The sequence below is a fragment of the Lactuca sativa genome, chromosome 3, assembly GCF_002870075.4.
Source record: "Lactuca sativa cultivar Salinas chromosome 3, Lsat_Salinas_v11, whole genome shotgun sequence".
NCBI lineage: Eukaryota > Viridiplantae > Streptophyta > Magnoliopsida > Asterales > Asteraceae > Lactuca > Lactuca sativa.
The window spans coordinates 246192072-246202989 of record NC_056625.2 but is presented as its reverse complement, the minus strand read 5'-3'; the positions used below and the strand labels follow the sequence as shown (position 1 = coordinate 246202989).

Below are 10918 nucleotides of genomic sequence, written 5' to 3'. Positions count from 1 at the left end.
ATGGCATGTTATGCGTGTATGGTATTTGTGGTTGGTATTTTGGGGGTATCTCACTAAGCTTTCGGGCTTAAAGTGGTGGTTTCATGTTTTTCAGGTTCTTCAGGAGATCGTGGCAAGGCGAAGGCGTGATCGTACCGCTCCTCATGATTTCGTGGTGTTATGATTCTGGGGATACGATAAATGTTTTGTATTGCAAACCTTTTTGTAAAGAATTATTGGAATCTAGATGTTTTTGAAAAATTTAAAATTGGTTGTATTTTTCAGTTGTTACAGTAGTAGAGGCCTATACTACCGGAAGCACAGGACTCGCACTTGGATCAGGGAAAGTCACAAGGTTACCAAGAAGCTAGTAATTGATACCATTTTATTCAAGTATGTCGTTATCATTGTTTCGGTAATGACTAAGAAGATTGTTGTTATTCCGAACCTAGCGGTCATACCAAATTGTGTCCGACTACGAGGAGTCTATTACGTGGTTCCGAGAACCAAGTTCAATGTAGCACCTGACTTAAGCCTGAAGAATTAATCAAAGCAATCAGTAGACGTATCACGACGGTTGCTTGTAGCTAGAAATGCTACCTTTTAAGATGAGATTAGAACATAAAGGAAATTATTCTGGAAGACTCTACGATGATAGGTCATTAGAATATGACACATCATTCCATTGTAGTAATAAAAGAACTTATCTTATGTTCGAATCCAGAGAGGATCAAGATTGTGACCTGAAGGTCATAATTTGGAGTCTAACATGTGATAGCGAGCAAGTGCAAGATCGAGCACCGCCTACAGTCAAGGAGTCCAAGAGTTAGATACTCATTCGAAGAAACGAGGAATTTACGATTAGTACCTAGGATGAAGAGATAACGTATGGAGTCATTATACTGTCATGTTTTGTTGATGATTCTGGTACATAATCATCCTAATGGGGAGATAATTGTAACGCCTGTAGATCTGGGCTAGTCAATTTAGAGATAATAGGGGTCGAAAACGACTTTAGGACAAAAGATTATTTAGAATAAATAATATTAAATAATTTGTAGAATATGTCTCAAGGGTTCCATACATATAAAGAATGCCGAAATCCAAGTTATAACGAAAGTTATGGCCCGTCGAAGTTTTACAGCAAATATGGCACGACACCGGGAGACGTAAATAGTGAATTTACGATAGAGGACTTATTAGCCTTAGTGATTTAAACAAAATTTGTAGTATAAGTTAAACCCATAACATACAAAAAAGGTACGCCCAAATCTGAATTCGTATGAGGAAGTTATGAATTTTCTAAGATTTGGCATAACAATGCACGACCCGAAACTCAAATTTTAGTTCGAGCGGTTTTTGGCCTACGCGACCTAAATGAGAGTTGAAGATCTCATTAATAGGGACTCAACGATAAAAAGACAGACGAAAAAGGAGTCCGGATGTAGAAGTTATGAATTTTACGCGGACATTTAACAATATAATCTCCTCCTACAGTTAAATTTAAGATCGGTCGAGAATTAGCCAATGGAGTCTAAATGAAAGTTGTATATCTTATTTTTAGCTACGCGTGGAAAAGAAGAACGTAGAAAATGGAGGTCGTATGCGAAGGTTACGGGGTTTAGAAGTCGGCAGGGTGCTGCTGCAAAAAGGGTGACGTGGTTGAATATGGGTCAAGGCTTTCTCCCCAAGAAAAGCCTTCAGGTGATGACACATGGCACCGAATCGGCGAGTCCATCAAGAATTCAGCCTATAAATAGAGGTGTCGGGTTCCATTCATTCTCACACCTTTCCTCTTCCACTTTCTCTCTCTAACCTCCCTAACCCCCCCCCCCTAAAGTCTAGGTAAACCCCCTAGCACCCGAAGGAAGCCCTGAGGCTCCCGAAGCCTCAAGAAAAGAGCTTTTCGGCTCGGAAACGCTGCTCCAGCGAAGCCCGGTTTTCGAGAAAACCCGCTGTAAGTGAGCTATGCCTACCCTATCTTTAATATAGCTTATGTTTCAATATAGTAATGTTATTAGGACCTTATAAGGAGTATTTGGGCTATTATTATGGATTATATAATTATTTTTTAACACTTATATAATAGTAATAATAACCAGACTATTAATTAGTCTCGGCAAATATTAGACTAAACTCTAGTGGTAATGATACTAGGTTTTGTCTGAGGAAAATTGTGTTGAGAGTAACGAAGTGGTGTTCGAGTGCCAAGTCACCACCTTCCCAGGTGAGTGCATAGTTACTTTCATCTTACACATAGATATGAAGTATTTAATATAAATTACATGCTATGTGTGCATATTGTCTAAATACTTGTTGTCTATAAATTACATGCTATGTTACACGTTTTAAATAATTTAAACTGTATATGTATTTTATAACTACAAAATGTGTTGGGTAAAAATGGGTAGATTAGAGGTGAGATAAATGATGAGCGATGAAAGATGAGCGATGATATATGAGTGATAAAATATGGTGCGAAGCGATGACCTAAGCGGTGAGCCAAAGCGATGAGCCAAAACGATGAGCCCAAGCGATGAGCCAAAGCGATGAGCCAAAACGATGAGCCAAAACGATGAGCCAAACGATGACCCAAGTGATGGCCCCATCATCTAGCAGAGTAAGGATGACAACCACGGACTATTCAAGACAGTCCAGTGGAACACTAGCAGGCTCGCAACCTGTAGGTGTTGTGAACGATTTGTTCACCGGTGTACTCTAAAAACCCATTGACATGTATTGCGAGTGGAATCTCGAAAACGATACTATCAATAAACGAGATAAACCCCGATGACTATGGATTTAGCGCATGTTGAGAAAACCTCGGTAACTAAGGATTTAGTGCCCGCTGAGTAAACCCTGGCAACGATGGATTTTGTGCCTATTCCTTAGGATAATCCTTAGGAATGAGTGAACGAGAAATAGTTGATTCTTAGAGTAGATCCTTAAGAATAAAGAAGATAATGGGGATGGGTAATTGGGTTAATTGCTTGATGATTAAACATAATAATTATATTATTGTGGGTTGAAAACCCTATGTACTCACTAGGTTTCCCAGCCTGACCCACTCAGTTTATTTATATCACAAGTGTTGATATGAAGTCACATTACACTGAGAGATTAAGGAGATATAAATCACTAGTGATAATGAATGTAAGTGTTGTTTATGCTTATGTTTCTTTATTGACGATCGCATCCCAATTGTTTTAAAATGAGTAAAAATACTTTCTTCAGAAATGTTTTGATAACATATTTATCATGTTTTACTGGGAACAAATTCCACAACATTTTTATTAAAAGAGGTACTCTGATTTATATAAAGCATAAACAAAATCGGTCTTTTCTTTCTGTGAAAATAGGGATGTCACAGACATTCAGGTCGATGATCGCATGAATTACATCAAGAGATCGATGTCGATTTTTGATAGGAATGTGAAGACCTTGAGGAACAATATAGTGAACCTGGTCAAGGTTCAGTGGCAACATTGGAAGGGCTCAGAGTGGACTTGGGAGCCCGAGGCTGAAATGCTTAAGCATTACCCTGATTTGTTCGTTGAGGCTGACTTTGATGGCGAAGTCTGATTCTAGTGGGGGAGAATTGTAACTCCCGTTGCCAAGTAATATCCTTTTTCAGTCCTTGTGTTTTAAAATTTTGCTTAAAAGGCCCTTATGCGGGGGCATACAAATCTATACGTCAGGCGTAAGTTAACATCTTTGGGCAGTTCAAGAGTTGAGTACGACGGGTGTACATACGTGTACATCGGGCGTACTCGTGTGTTCACCAAAACCCTAATCTTTTGGGTTGTGGACACTATTTTAGCATCATAACCCTCACAGACCTTCTTATGAACAACCTCCATATCCTCCAAACCCTAAAATCGAACCCTATCTTGTGTATGAGAGATTCGAAGCTTGAAAAGTGATTCTTGAGTGTTTTGTGTTATAAGGAAGATCATTCAAGAGGTGGTGGTGAATTTTATCTTGTAGATCCAGAATCTTCATCTTCTTGTGCACCTTTTCAAGGTATAAAGTTCAAACCTTGGTACTTATGTTGTTAGATCTTGTTTTGCATGGTTTTATGTTTCTTTAGTCCCAAGACTTGGATCTTTGTGAGTATGGAGTACTCCAGGGCTATTGAGCTATCCTTTCAGAGGTCTTAGAGTGTTTTGATTCATAAAAATGCTAGCTTAACCTTCTTCTTTCTCTCATGTAAGTGTTTTGGAGATTTTGGTGATGTTAAAGTTAGGGTTTCTAAGGTTAAGCTCTCTTTAGCCATGCAAAGGCTTTAAGTCAGGGACTTTATGGATTAGGACGTTCTTTAAGGGCCAGATATGAGTTTGCAATGAATGTCTTAATGATTAAGACGTTAATAAGGAAGTGTTGAGATTTACTTACGTACGCCTAGCTACGCCCAGCGTAAGCAAATTCGAGCATGTCCCTCTCGTATTGCATTCTACGCCCCATGTAGAGTGAGTACGTCGGGCGTACTATTCATGGTTTGACCGTTGACTTTTGTTGACTTTGACCACTTGTGTCTTAGGTGGATTGTGAGAGATTTTTTAGGGGCAAAACGGTCTTTTACTCTAAGTGTGGACTAGACTTGTCTTGGGCTTAGTAGTGTGTGTGGGAAATACCTTAATTATTAATTAAGGTTAATTGGTGTATTTAATTAGGCAGCGTCTAGTTTCGACAGTTTAGGTGTGAGTTCTATCAGTCATCAGTATCACGTGAGTCTCCTCACTTATTCTTATCTTTCTCATAGAATAGTTATATATATATATATATATATATATATATATATATATATATATATATATATATATGATGACCAGTTGGGTCTGAGTGCTATTACTATGTTTATGTTGCTTTATATGTGCTGACACTTCAGGTAGTCTCCATGGTTGCTGATAACCCACAGGGTGTGCTATTTTCCCACTGAGACTTTGGGTAGTCTCTAGGGTTGCTGATAAACCATAGTTGTTATATGTATTGTGATGTTTGTGATATTTTGGGGAACTCACTAAGCTTTGTGCTTACATTTGTTGATTAAATGTGTTTTCAGATACTTCTGAGGATCACGGGAAAGCGAAGGCTTGATTGTACACATTCGCCTAAAGATTATGCTACTGGATAATTTGGGACACTCTGATATTTTGATGTGGATTTGTATTTGACATTATGGTTTTTCTTGAGATGGTTTTTATATGAAATTAAAATGAAAAATTTGGTTTGAAAATTTGGATCTTACAATTATAGATCATAAAATTTGCATCACTAATCTTATTAAATATATGATTTTACCTCATAAAGTTTTAGGATCTAACAATATATGATCCAACTTTATAGTAAAAGAGTAACAAAGTACCAAAAAATACAAAATAAAATTCTACAACACAATGCATATTAAACACAATCCAGAAAATTCTATCATATACCCAAATCTACTATTTTTACTATCCAAGTCATACAATTACTAAAAACTAACAATGTATATGAACCAACTTCCTAACAACCAAACAAACATATCCGTGTAACATTGTTTCTTAACTACATTACCAAACAACAATGAAAATCCTACAATTAATAACAAAAAATACATATCCAAGTAACAATGTTACTTAACCATAACACAACAACAATGAGTATCTGAAACAATATTACTATTACTTCAAAATTATGGAAATGACCTTTAATATAAGTTTTTTTTTCTTCTTACAAGTTGTCAACAAATCAAAATCATCCAGAGTTGAAAGTAGTATACTACAATAAACAGATAAATGAAAGTAAAGTTTTGTTTTGACACTTTACCCTTTTTAGTGGCCCTAAAATTTGTATGAAAGGCAGTTTAGATAATGAAAATTAAGATGCAATGACTTTTCAATGTTATTAAAAGTCTTAGTTATTCCTATCCCAATAATATAGCAGCTAGTAGTAACCTCACCGACAATTTTTATGTTATGATGTTCTCATAAGATATAATCATAACATAATGATTTTCTACTTTATATATATATATATATATATATATATATATATATATATATATATATCATTGAACTTAAAATCATAGATCTAAAATCATATATATATATATATATATATATATATATATATATATCACTCATTGAACTTAAAATCATAGATCTATGTCATACATAAAGTTTTGATACAAATTCTATATTGATTTGGACAACAATATTGTTGATGTTTTACATTTTAAATGTATTTGTAACTATGTCTAACAAGTTAATTTCAAGAAAAACCAAAGATAATTGTCATAAGAAACTACATAAGTACTTATCATACATATATATATATATATATATATATATATATATATATATATATATATATATATATGATATGTGCATAATTAGTTAATTATTTAACGTATATTCTTAGTTATTTTTGATTGATTATGAGAATAATGTGGACAAAAGGTGCTCAAAATGTTGTGAATTGTGTTTTCAGTCCAAAAGATATGTTTGGAGGCAAAAAGGAGAAAAGGAAAGCAAGTGAAGATAAAAGAGTGAAAGAAGGAGTCCTACTCGGCGAGTAGATCGACCCTACTCGGCGAGTGCCCGACGATATGCCAGAAGATAACTACAATTGCAAATTCAAGACGGATAAGTATGGACCTACTCGGCGAGTTGATTCTACTACTCGCCGAGTACCCTCTGTTTGAGGATATCTATAAAAGACGAATCCTTATTCCATAAGAAGGCATTCCTGGCGATTTTTGAAGGATCAGCTGCGACTAAAAGGTTTAGAAGGCGCTAAGGAACCCTAGGCTTCAAGAGTTGGAAGAATTCAAGCAATTAGGTTAATTCTACCACTTAGACTTAGGAATTAAACATGTTTGCTTTCATAAACTTTGTTTTTATGCTTGTTTCTACTGCAACTATGAGCTAAACTCGTTTTTGTTTCTGTTTGGGGAATACCAAAGAACTCCCATGGTTTAATTATTGATTCTTGTTTAATTGTCTATTGGTGATTTATTAAATTAAGTTTGTTAAAGAACCTTATGTATTAATCACTACTATTTTTTGTTAATTGGAAGGCAATTAGGTTGCATGAACATCACTTAATTGTTAACCTCATATGTCTATGTGAATGCTAAAACATATGCTTGGAAGTAATGAGTATGAAACTAAGATTAATAAGAAAATAGGAAGATTAATGTGTGAGCTTGTTTGAGAAACCATCAACAAGAGGTTAATTGAATTAATAACTTAATTGACCATTACAAATCTTATTTAATCCAAATAATTAATCTAGGGAATTAATTAGTTTAAACACTTGATCAATGCTTAAATTAGTTAATTGTCTAAGGGTTAGGAGTAATGAACATGAACCTAACTATTATCATTGGTAACCAATAGCAATTAATCCACCTTAACTTAAATAACCATAGGAGTGAATTGGCTGAACCTAAATAGAAACATCTTTATCAAATTTGGTGAATAGTTGTTGCTTTAGTTAATTAGTTAATTTAGTTTGTTTAAGTTTCTAGTCTTGCAAAACTAGAGAAAAACCCTTTACTTTTATTATTTGTTTTAGTTAAAATTAGCTATTAGTTTAATTGTCCGTTCCCTGAGTTCGATACCTTACTTATCAATCTATACCACTTAAAGACAGGTTCACTGCCTTTGTGTGCTCAAATTACTAATAAAAAGTAGGGATAAAACTAGTTGGTTTTACACACATCAAGTTTTTGGCGCCGTTGCCGGGGAACGGTTCTAAATAATTAAGCTAATTCCTAATTTTTTCGATCCTTTGTGTGAGTTTACTTGCATAAAGTTCATTTATTGCAATTTAGTAACTAGTAATTAGGTTTTAGTATCTGTTTTAGTTAAGTTAAAACTTAAATTTTTTTTTTTTACACTCTTTTTGTTCTTTTTACGTTTTTTTTATTTGATTAATTTCAGGACTCTCATGACCAGAGGAGCAAACACACCACTGGTACCCCCGTTTGGAGATCCCGAATCCGAATTAAAAAGAAACAAAGGGAAGGACGTGGAGAGTTCAAGCACACCAAAGAAATCACCATTGTCCAACTTGAAGACTGTTTTTGGGAAAAAGAAGAGCAGTAAATCAGGAGCTTCTAGCGCTTCCTTGACAATTGAGGAGCCAATTCAAGAAGATATTGGATACGAGACCGAGGAAGAAGAGGAGGCAACGTACGAACAAGAAACCGAATCGGAGGAAGAGTTAGCATTCACTATGGCTAACATTGATGAAATTCCCATGGGGGAATGGAAGAAGAGGATGCGCGACGACCATGGCCCGGGACTTGTGCAGCCCGCAATTCCCGCAACTGCTACCTTCGAGCTAAAAGGTCATATCCTAGCTGCGCTTAAGGAAATACCTTTCTATGGGAAAGATCATGAAGATGCCTACAAACATTTGGATGAAGTAAATGATGTTGCTGATTATTTCAACATTCCAAATGTAACCCGCGAAACTCAACTACTTCGGATGCTTCCGGTAACCTTCAAGGGTGCTGCTAAAGACTGGCTCAAATCACTTCCCCCCGGGTCAGTCACTACTTGGGCCAAAATGAAGGAAGAGTTTATAGATCACTTTTGCCCACCATCCAAAATAGCCAAACTCAAGAAGGCCATTGCAAACTTTGAACAACAAGCTGGAGAATCTTTATATGAAGCATGGGAGAGGTACAAAAGTCTGCTACGAAATTGCCCACACCATGATCTAAACAGCCAGCAAGAAGTTTCCATCTTTTATGATGGAGTCAATGTCACAACCCGACAGTTGCTAGACTCACAAGGCCCACTTACAAAGAAGCCACCCCCGGTGATTAAAGAATTGATTGAAGAATTCTCTAAACACTCTAGAGAATACCACAACCCTAGGAATGATGTCACGAGGGGAGCCGCGTACGCTGCTACTGAAGATTTATCCGCGGTCATGGCCATGTTAAAAACCATGGATAGGAGAATGGACAAAATGGATCAAACTATTCATGCCATACGGGTGGGTTGTGAAAACTGCAATGGACCCCACCTCACTAGAGATTGCGATTTGGATGAGCACGGCAACAAAAAGGCACAAGTATGTTATTCGAGTGGTGACCGGTATGATGAAGACTGGCGCAAACAAAAGAAGGAGTGGCTGCCTTACGAAGAGTATAAGAAGGCCAAGGAGGATAAGTACAGACAAAAAGGAAGAGGCTTTTACCAAAAGGAGGAGCCGGTGCAAGAAAGGAAGCCAAGCTTGGAAGATATGCTAACTAAATTTGTGGCCGCTTCCGAGAAAAGACATAATGACCATGATGCTGCTATCCAAGAAACAAGAACAATGCTCAGGAACCAGCAAGCATCCATCCACAACATAGAAATGCAGCTTGGGCAACTTGCTCAACAACTAAACCAAAGGCCACCAGGTGAGCTTCCTAGCAAAACCGAGAACAACCCACGAGGCGCACAAGTAAATATTGTTACCACAAGAAGTGGGAAGATCATTACTCCCCTGGCCCCCATTCGAACTGAAGCAACCAAGGACTCACAGAAGGAAGGAACAGAAAACCAACACGCACAATCTGAGAGTCCTACTCGCCGAGTAGGACCGATGGACTCGGCGAGTACCTCTGCTAAAACAAGTGATCAGCCACCCTTGAAACCATACCAGCCTCCAATGTCGTACCCAGCCCGAGCCAAGAAGGAGAAGCAGGAAGAGGAATATCAGAAGTTTCTTGATCATATTAAAACTCTTCAAATAAACATTCCTTTCATTGAAGCCGTCATGCAAATGCCCAAGTATGCAAAGTTCCTTAAGGAACTCCTCACTAACAGAAGAAAGATGGAGGAAGTGCAGAAGGTAGTGCTTAATGAGAATTGCTCCGCCGCAATGCTAAACAAATTACCAAAGAAGAAGGGTGATCCGGGGAGCTTAACTTTGCCTTGCCAATTTGGCAACTTGGCTGCAATTCATGCCTTAGCTGATTCTGGAGCAAGTGTGAACCTTATGCCATACTCGTTCTTTAAAAAGCTGGACCTCCCAGAGCCAAGGCCAATTCGAATGGCAATTCATTTGGCAAACAAGACGGTTACTTTTCCAAGAGGCATTTGTGAAGATTTGCTAGTAAAAGTAGACAAATTTGTCTTCCTGGCTGATTTCATCATTCTCGACATGGAGGCGGACCCGCAAGTGCCAATCATCCTTGGAAGGCCCTTCCTCAACACCGCTAGCGTTATCGTAGACATGAGAGATTCTAAGCTCACATTGCGAGTTGGGGACGATTCAGTGACATTCGGGGTAGACCAAGCCATGAAGTACTCAAGGAATAGTGACGACACGGCTTTCTCAATCGACATGCTCGACGAAATATTGAAAGAAGACATACCTAAAGATTCCGGCAAATTTGCAGCTTTGGATGAAGAATTTGATCCAGAAAAGGACTTACTAGAGATTGAAAGACTGTTGGAAGAAGCAGAGTATGAAGAAATAAAGAAGCAAGCTGAAAGAACTACTCGCCGAGTAGACCCGATCTACTCGCCGAGTACATCCGAAGAAAAGCCAGAAGTCGTGAATACAGCCACCAACTCGCCGAGTACCAAACCTGCACTCGGCGAGTCCGTCACTATGCAAAACAAATTGGAGCTCAAAACACTACCTGATCATCTAGAGTATGCCTTTCTGGAAGAAGGAAATCAGAAGCCTGTGATCATAGCCTCGGACCTATCCAAAACAGAAAAAGAGGAGCTTGTACGCGTGTTGAAGAAAAGGAAAAGAGCCATCGCATGGAGCATCTCCGACATCAAAGGAATAAGTCCATCCTACTGCTCTCACAAAATCAATTTAGAAGAAGGAGCAAGGCCGGTGGTGCAACATCAAAGACGATTAAACCCGAACATGCAAGAAGTCGTCAAGAAGGAGGTGGTCAAGCTTTTGGATGCAGGAATCATCTACTCCATCTCCG

At 37.7% G+C, this 10918-nt stretch overlaps 1 non-coding gene across 1 annotated transcript; it reads right to left on the bottom strand.

Moving 5' to 3' along the window:
* Positions 1-8586: 8586 nt before the first annotated feature.
* Positions 8587-8693, bottom strand: LOC128133153 (small nucleolar RNA R71). The gene has a single exon (XR_008231331.1). It is a non-coding gene; the product is annotated as a small nucleolar RNA R71 (small nucleolar RNA).
* Between the last annotated feature and the right edge of the window lie 2225 nt (positions 8694-10918).